Genomic DNA, 9,992 nt, shown 5'->3' on the forward strand with positions numbered 1-9,992 from the left:
AAAACACAGGAGGTTGGAAGACAATCTGTTCTCACTGACGCAGTGCATCGAAATAGCAGAAAAGGAACACAGGCCCCTGGGGCTAGCATTTTTGGATATCAAGAAATCGTATGATAGCGTGGTTTAAGAGGACTTGTGGGGAATACTGGACACACTAGGTGTGGAAGATGAAGTCACTTATCTTTTAAAGGATATCTATAAAAGTAACAAGGAAGTTATAAAGTGGGAAAAACAGGTATCCATGCCCGCAGAGGTAAAACGGGGGCGTAGGAAGGAGTGTCCTCTGTCACCCTTGTTATTTATGATGTACCTTCAAGAATCAAAGGCCACATTAGAGGGAAATGAACTTAGCTTCAACCTCTCTTTCGTCAAGCATGGAAAACTCATTGAACAGGCACTACCAGCATTGATGTACGCAGATGATGTAGTGCTAATTGCGTACAACAAGGAAGATTTGCTGGGATTGATGGACATCTGCGGTAATGAGGGAGATAGGTTAGATTTCAGATTCAGTAAGGAAAAATCAGTAGTCGTGATTTTTAATGACAATGAAGGTAGTGAGCTCAGAATACAGGAGGTCCCGCTACAGATAACAGATAAATACAAATATCTGGGCGTATGGATAAACAATGGGGCCCAGTACCTAAGGGAACACGAAATATACGTGACGACTAAAGGTAACAGGAATGCAGCGGTGATGAAAAACAGGGCGCTGTGGAATTACAATAGGTATGATATTGTGAGAGGAATATGGAAAGGGGTCATGGTTCCTGGTCTGACGTTCGGCAATGTGGTCTTGTGCATGAGATCAGAAGTTCAAGGAAGATCAGAAATTAAGCAACGTGGAATAGGTCGGCTTGCCTTAAGAGCTTACGGGAAAACACCAAATCAGGGAGTAAAAGGTAATATGGGATGGACATCTTTTCAGGGCAGAGAAACTAGCTGCAAGATAAAATTTGAGAAGCGATTGAGAGAAATGGGGGAGGAGCGTTGGGCTAGGAAGGCATTCAGCTACTTGTACATGAAGATTGTAGATGAAAAATGGAGGAAGCGAACCAAAAAATTGACTGGTAAATACTTAGAAAACAGCAGGGGGCCTAACCAAAAAGAATTGTCAGTTAAGAAGAAGGTGAAGGAAGCTTATTCATACGCCCAGATATTTGTATTTATCTGTTATCTCTAGCGTGACCTCCTGTATTCTAAACTCACTGCCTTCATTGTCATTAAAAATCATAACTCCTGATTTTTCCTTTCTGAATCTGAAATCTAACCTATCTCCCTCATAACTGCAGATGTCCATCAATCTCTGCAAATCTTCCTTGTTGTCGGCCATTAGTACTATATCATCTGCGTACATCAATGCTAATAGTGCCTGTTCAATAAGTTTTCCTTGTTTGAGGAAAAAGAGGTTGAAGTCAAGTCCGCTTCCCTCTAATGTGGCCTCTGATTCTTGAAGGTACATCATAAATAACAAGGGTGACAGAACACCCCTGCCTACGCCCCGTTTTACCTCTGTGGGCATGGATACCTGTTTTTCCCACTTTATAACTTCCTTGTTACTTTTATAGATATCCTTTAAAAGATAAGTGACTTCATCTTCCACACCTAGTGTGTCCAGTATTCCCCACAAGTCCTCTTAAACCACGATATCATGCGCTTTCTTGATATCCAAAAATGCTAGCCACAGGGGCCTGTGTTCCTTTTCTGCAATATCGATGCACTGCATCAGTGAGAACAGATTGTCTTCGAACTTCTTGTGTTTCCGAAACCCATTAGGCAGTTCTCATAGCACCCCTCATCCTCTATCCATGTCTGCAGTCTTTCCTTTATAACCTGTGTTGCCAGCCTGTAGACCTCTGATGTCACTGTTATAGGACGATAGTTGTTCATGTCAGCTTTGTCCCCGTTTCCTTTATAGATCATGCTCATCCTGCTAAGTTTCCATCCATTATGGACTTCACCATCGATTATTATTTTGCCTACTGCCTACCTCAAAGCCTGCTTAGATTTCGGACTTAATGTGTTTATCAGAATAATTGGAATTCCATCTGGACCTGTTATCGATGTATTACTAGGAACACTCTTCTCAGCCCTTTCCCACTCTCGTTGTGAAAATGGAGCCTTTGCGCCTTTTGAATAATCCTTCTCTATTGTGGTGCATAAAGCACTTCTTTGTTGAAAATTTTCTGTCCCCCTTGTTCTTATATATTCAATAGCTTCGTCCACTTCTAGCCTAGCAGCTTGAGCTGTACTTATAAACCTATGCTCTAGGCTCGTCTCATTTCTCAGGGAGTTTAGATGGTTTCAAAATTTTGCAGGTGCCTTTCTATCTTTTTATGTGCTTCTGCCAGCCACTGAGCTCCCTTTCTTCTAATCTTTTCAATTATCAGAAGGCGTGCATCCCTTCTACAGCTTAGAAAGTTTTTCCATTTTCTTTCAACATCATCGGTCGGTTCATCCCGCTGCTTAGCATGTCTGTGTTTCCTACAGGATTCCTGACGTTTTGCTATGGCTCTCATAACATCCTTGTCAAACCGACTCTTGAGTAGCTGTCTTTTTTTTCCGGGATGATTTGTCACGTGCTTTAACAAGCTCTAGCTCAAACAGTCTAACTAGATTCGTGTATGTCCACACTGTTTTAATATTTTTGTGATTACTTTCTCAATTTGTTTAGTAGCTATTTCTATTTGCCTTACTAAATAAAAAGTTTCCGGTAGTTGGTCACCTCGTCTCCTTCCCACTTTCCCTGCTCTTCCAAAACTTAGCTTGATACGTTTGTGATCACTGCCCAGACTTCTGAAGCCACCTTCATCTATGTGCATTCCCTTGAGCCTATACACCCTATGTGACATCAGTGCGTAATCTATTGCCGACAACAGCCTTCTTACCTCCCGTCTTCTTTGGCCTTCAAACTTCTCGATACTGGGGCAAATGATCAAATCATACCTTTCACACATATCCATGATCATTTTGCCTGTGGGGTCGGTATACCCATCTATATCTTCTATGTGAGCATTAATATCTCCCAGTATAATTATCTCGCACTCTCCTCCTAATTCCTGAATGTCTTTTGATATACACTCTACCATAGCGTGGTTTTCCTCTCTGGCCTTTGCTCCTGTCCACAAGTACACCAAACTAAGGAGTGTAATTTGCCCTGCCATTTTCCCTTTTAGCCATAAATGTTCCTTGCACTCCAGCTTGACCCTTTGCCAGTCTGTACTTTTATGAATGATTGCCCCAATACCACCCCCATTTCTGCTACCTTTTGTTTTATCACAATATTCTCATGCGTAGTCCGGATTGTTAGGAGGTTGTTCTATGTCCATAAGATGTGTTTCTACCAAACCGTATACCATCGGCCTCTCTTACCTTAGCTGTTCTTCTATGTCTTCCCACTTCAGCCTGTTCCTGACACCATGCATGTTACTATACCCTATGTCTGAATCGGCTCAGCTCTCGTCGCTCCGTCTATTTCTGCCCCGGACTCTAACTATGTTAGATACTGGTGCCACTTTGGAATCGTATTTGTCCATACCACCTGTCCAAGAGTCTACCTGGTTAATTTCCTCATTACTAGCTATCCTGCACCCCGAAGGGCCCACGTGACCCCAAAAAAGGTACTGCGCGTCCTGCAAGTCGCCAACCCCCCTCATGACCTAGTCGCCCATCGAAGTGAATTCTGGCTCGTTGAAAATTACCCCACCTATGCACCTCTCTGTTTATTTCCACCACCTCAAAGGCTTTCTCTCGACTCATCCCCCATATCTCTAGGTTTGCGTTGACAACCAGTCTTTGAAGGTTGCTGTCACGCACCGATATCTCCGGTATCGTGCATATACCTGTACCTGAGGAGAAGTGGCGCGAATGTCATTGACCCCTTTCGCCAGTGTGGTCGCTAGTCCTGCCGTATCTTCATTTAGGACACCATTTAAACCACCTGAAATTATCACGAGGTTTCGTCTATCAGTTGCAGTCTTGAGTTTTGCGCTCGCTTGCTTCATGACTGCTTCCAGCTTGCGTCCTGGGAACGTCCCTACTGCAACTTTCTTGTCTCCTCTTACCCTCTGTTTGATTGCTTCTGCGCATCGATTTAAATTTGAATCCCCGGCGACTGTCACATGCTGTGACTTTTCAGCTGGAGCGTTCTTTACCCGGGGGTTACTTGCACCTGTGACGCCGGCAGCTTTGTCCCCTACCAGTCCTATCACTACTTCGCTGAAGCTGGGCCTTGCGACAGCTGAACCGGCTGAACCTGTTTTTTCCAAACTTGCTTGCTCTTTCTTCTCCGCCGTTCTGGTTGCCGGTGCCCTGCTGCTCTCTCCGTCAGCCGCTCCTTTGTTCACTTTGGCAAGTGCTTCCTCGGCGGACTACAGCCTTTCTCCTAATGCCCTCATTTTTTCTTGCGCTGTCGCCAACGCAGTTTCCAGCTCGGTGATTATCCTCAGCAGTTCACTCTGGGCAACCATTGTTTTCTCCATTTTTTCTCGACCTAACATTACCTACACTTCGTGTCAGTCTCCTCTCCATTGGCGTCTGCACTTCAGTCCATTTTCAAACTCACTCCGCATCCAAAACACTTTACAGCCGCTGTAACTATGTCTTTATGACATGAATTGTCCTTATGACTTGTCTCACTCGATAAATAAGAAAAACGAACCTTGCCCTACGAAAAAAAGAAAGTCTAAGCTCTCCTACACAAATTTGCGTGTTCAATCTGCGTGCACCGCGCCTTGGGGTGGCAAGAGAAAAAACACAAAGAAACAAACAAACACACACACACACATGCTCAAACTAGTCAATACCTGGTGACTGACCCCGGAAAGCCGTAAAATGTAATAAGTGCTGCAAAGATTTTTACTGCTACTTTAATAATTATAAGGGGAAGCTCAAAACATTCAAAAACATTTATCTGCGCAGTCGATCGGGAGCGCTCAAAAAACACGTCCATCCACCACGCCCGTCCGAACTGAACATCTAACACCTGAACGTATAAAAGATTGCGTGCGCCCTCACGCAGCTCGTCCTCGGAGGCTTCAATGCGCTCTGTAAGCGCAGCTTGCCGCTCATCACACACTCCCATTCCAGCCGTTGTACTTCTGCTCACCTTCTTCCGGCATAAAAACCTGACTCCATGCTCCACGCGGCGCTATGCCCTTGTTAGATTGGAAGGAGAGGTGGGGCCCGGAGGCGCTTTGTCTCAAAGTCTCACGTAGCTCATCAACCCATCATCAGTCTATTCCGGCATATTCTCCTCCCCAGGGTGATGTGAGGGGGAAGTTTTGTTTCGGGAAAACGGCCATACCCTGGCAAGGGGGCCGCCGCTCGGCCAGGCCCGTGGTACCCGTGGCATGTTGCGAGCTTCACGGCCACAGCGTGAGGAGTAGCTACCATCAATACGACGACAGCGCACCTGGCTGCGTAGGTAAAACAAACCGAACGAAGCCTTTTTTTGACAGTTTTATTTGTAAGAGTTTGAAAACGTAAGCTTAGAAAACCGTTCCTCATTTATTTCAGGCATTCAGAAGCATGCAAAGTGCGAAAGCGTAGAAAATTGGAAAGTGACCCACTTTAGTTGGCAGTGCGAACCAGGAAACACACAGTCTCGTCGCACTGCTCGTGAAAGGCACGCAATTATGTTGATACCAATTACACAAAGTTTACCGAATACTGTCAACAAGTTGTTGCGAAATCTTGAGCTACACAAGTGCAGGGGCGTAAGCGGTATGCTTTTACTTACTGCAGCAAAGGTTTCGTGCGATGCGATGGATATATCAGCCAGCGCTGGACAGCTTCTGTGCTCCGGGCATCTGCGTTAGGGCTATGCGTAGTACGTATACTTTCTTTGCACATGAACGCTAATGCATGCATATCTTTCACTGATGTACGTGTTCAAATGCTACTTACGTGGCCTTTATTTTGTGTAAACATCGATTGGTTGACTTCAATTAAAACGATTTATTGTTGCAAGCTTGTGTCACCAGTGTTTTCAGTTCGCTCGGCCTCTATGCGGCATCAATACTTACTAAAGTAAGTATGCAAGATACTCATGAGCTTATGTTGCGCAGTTTACTGCAATGTACTATGTGGAAACGATAGAAATTGAGAAAGGGGGCTGCTACAACGAGCGGGGCTCAGCCATGACGCAGAAGCAGACGACAACCATGTCGTCTGCTATGCGGAAGGCCAGCCGCCATATCGACGCACCCTGGTGCTTTTGAAACCTATTTATTTTATGCGCAAATATAAATTATACAAACAATACTCTTAGTTATATTTGGTTCGAAAATATATTTATGTGTAGAAGGAAAGAAAACTTTTTTTCACTTATTAGTAAAAAAGTCCTTTTGCAGTCTTTCTACGATTCACTACAAAACCCAGACGGCGCTACCGTCGCTTCCGAATCGCTGTCCCCATTGGCTCTATGGACGTGTCACTCCACTGGCTCGGCGCCAGGCGCCAAACAGACGTGGCCTGCCTCCCGGCATACAAGCCAGGGAGACGCAACATAGGGTCTACCGTTAGGTGCGGCAACTTTAATCACAACACGCAAAGCGGACGTACCCTGCCAAGGTGGGCCATCGCAGCGGTCACGGACCATCTCCTGACCGCTAGGGCACAGTGAGACACGACACCATAAGCGCTGAGGGCTGCGATGTGCGCCAACGAAAAAAAAACGATGTTGTGAGACGTGACTCGCCATCACATTCTGTTTGTCACACAACGAATGAGCCCGCGTCGGGGACCAGTTCGCCCGTTTTACGGCTGCAGCTCATTTCTTGAGATGGTCCTCGTCAAGTAAAAGCCGATAAAAACTTGTGCTGCCTTTCTTATGTCTTTCAGCACATCTAACCATGACACAGCTTGTTGGCATACTGTTTTTTCTCGTTGCTTTATTGAGAAAACACCACATGCACCATCAAAAACCCAGCAAGAACTGCGGTATAGGCAGAGCGTTTTTTGCCTACCAAGCGAAACCAAACGGCCGACGACAGCGCCACCACATTTTCATGACGTATATCCGGTGGAATTTGTCTAACAAGTTTACGGTGCAGGGCAGCGTAACGTACGTACGCTTAGGTTTTTTAGTTCTTGTTCGGCTATTAAAAGGGCGCGGTCACACCAACACAAAATTTCAAAGCCGAGATAGCCTGCGGGTTTGATTCCATCTTCAAAATATCAACAGCGAATATAGCTTGGAGGTATTTTAAGTCAATTTTGAAGTTTCCGTGAGCACTCGACTCCGTCGTGCCATTGACAACCTCGAAGGGTAGAGTTTATTAGGTAGCAGTTGCTGTATATGCTACATTTAGGTAGAATATACAGTAACTGCTATAACTGCTCCCATTAGGTAGCAGTTTGTGTATATGAGTATACAGTAACTCTATCGAAAGAGACCCTTTGGAAACCCCCCTTCTATGGTCTAGGGACCATGCTAGGGACCATGCCACAATACTATGGGCCATACTATCTTCCTCCCCTCACCATGCTACAGTAAATAAAAGTTAATACTAGTTATGCTCAATTTTTCTCGGCGGCTAGGCGTGAGAGCACGGCCGTGGTGCACGCCTTAGAAGCGCTGTGTTTGGTGACCCTACAGTGCCGTTTTCTATTCGAAAGTAATTCTTGATGCGGACTGTACGCAAGCTTTCTGCGCTGACGTGGTCGAGAGCTGTACACGCTAGGAGGCATGTTGCACTCGGCGACTTCTCGTTTTTAGAGCTCTCTCAAACGAAAACTGAACCTGGTTGATAATGAGGAGCCTGTAATTAATTATCGGTTGCGTCTTGCAGCAAATAGGTTTTGGTTCGGGAAAACTTTATTGTGAGAGTCCGAAGGCGTGCGTCCTAGCACACGGCGGACCGTTCCCACGATGGGACCGTAAGGCCGAGATGTAGCGCCGCATCGTGGGCCCTATGGACAGCCCAAAGTTGTGATGTTATGTCCAGACTCCAAAGAGCGGAGTGCCACTTTGTGGACGATAGTGTATTACTGCCACGTACCGAAGGGCACTCCAAGAGCATGTGATGTAAGGTGGCTAAACCGCCTGTGATGGTTAAGGACGTTCGTCACTATGTTTGCTTATAGTGGACGAGAAAGGATTAACATGAACAATTTATTTGATGGCACGGGTGGAACGGCTGACGGCCCACGGATACGCTACCGTGTGCAGCGCCGTTGAGTCGGACGTCGTGGCCAACCCAGCCGTCAGGGTCGCAACTCCGGAGGTCCAGGATCAGGCCACGGCTCACGAGGACCACACCCGGTAGGTCTCGCCCACGAACCTGCTCCCGGCCACTGCACCCAGGCAGGAGCCGGTCTGCAGGCCCCGTCCTTGGACCTTGTACAGGCCGACGGACTCGACCTCCAACAGACACACCGGAGCTCGACCTCGCCGACACGTACGGGTGCAACGTCCAGCTCAGGAACGCTGCCAGGAACTCGTCCTCTCGAGCGGCGCACCGCTTCGTCTGCCTTCGTGGCCTCAACCCTCGAGCTCCCTTTCCCACATTTCTTCTTATTGGCTAGGGCACCGCCAGGTACCCTCGGGTGCACACTGCAGCTCATGAGCTCGCGGCCCACGTTCGAGTCTGGCGCGTCACTCGGTATGGCTCGGCGCCGCTCGGCGATCCTCGATTCAGCCAGAACTCCCCTGGTACCTGGATCCTCGGCCACCCTGAACCTCGCCCGGCTCCGTGGTCCTCCGAACACACGCCCGCGTCTCGCCCGGTAGAACGTCTCGCTCGTTCCTTGCCGATGTGCGACGCTCTGGTGACACCAGCACTTGATGGCATGGGTGCGGCTACGGAGCAGTCAACCCGCACCGGAGACGCGATGCTCCATGCGGGGAATGGCCAGCCCGTCCAACGAACAGCTTGCATCAAGACGCGATGCTCGGCGCAACCGTGACCATTAGCCAGGCCACGTTCATCGCTGTGCCGAACGGCTGACCGTGGAGACGCCTCGCCGAGATCCGCGATGCCCTCGGCAAGGAAGAGAACAGCAGGCCAGGCCGCGCCCCGAGATTCAGTACTCGTGCCGGCAACACCACCCCAGCTGGTAGTTGGACGGCAGTAGCGTGGACAGCCGCGCTCCCTGGCCGGAACCTGTGTAGCGGCCGGGAATGTCGGCTGCCGGAGGCAGCGAGAAAGGAGACGTGAAGCAGGTTTGGAGTTGCAGGGCAAGACTGTTTATTTCCTCTCCGTGCGAGTGACGAGAGCTCCCCTCGACGAGGGAGAGAAGGAGGCACCCCCGCGTTCTTCTACAAGAAAAAGGAAAAGGGGGCCACCGAGCGAGCAGACGTAGGTCTAATCCCCGGAGCCGGCCCCGACAACACGTTGTTCCCCGAACACGGAGGAGGAGGCGCTGGCGCCGCGAGTAGGCGCGCTGTCGACGGCCGGCTGCAGACGGGATAGAAAAGAATGCGGTGGTGCTTAGCAGCTTCCGCTACAAAGGCTCCCCCCCTAGATTGCGGAGCTTTTAAAGAAGGACAGCAGTTACGGGCTGAATAGTGAAAGGTCACAGTCCAATGGTTAGCACTGAAATCGTACGTGAGAGGCTGCTTGAATGGAAACTTCAATATGAGCAGGCTTGGCGCGGTCAACGGCGACGACTTCTCGTTTCCCCCGCACGTCGATTGCGATGGTTTTGTTAGTACGTCCCAAAACTTTGAATGGGCCATCGTACGGCGGAGTAAGGGGCGGCTTCGTTGCGTCGTGTCGCACGAACACATGGGTAGCAGAGTCCATGTCAGGAAAAGTGAAAACTTTCCTGTTGCGGGCGATGCGAGGTGCTGTTGGCCTGAGTTGCGCGAGCCATGCGCGCAGCTTCTCGATGTGATCGGAGGCTGTTGGGGCGGAAGGTGTCTGGTCGGAGAAGAATTCTCCCGGGAGGCGCACTGTTGAGCCGTAGACCATTTCCGCTGCGCTGAAGCCGAGGTCTTCCTTCACCGTTGAGCGTAGGCCAAGAAGAACGAGCGGGAGCTTCTCCAC

The sequence above is a fragment of the Rhipicephalus microplus genome, chromosome X, assembly GCF_043290135.1.
Source record: "Rhipicephalus microplus isolate Deutch F79 chromosome X, USDA_Rmic, whole genome shotgun sequence".
Taxonomy (NCBI): Eukaryota; Metazoa; Arthropoda; class Arachnida; order Ixodida; family Ixodidae; genus Rhipicephalus; species Rhipicephalus microplus.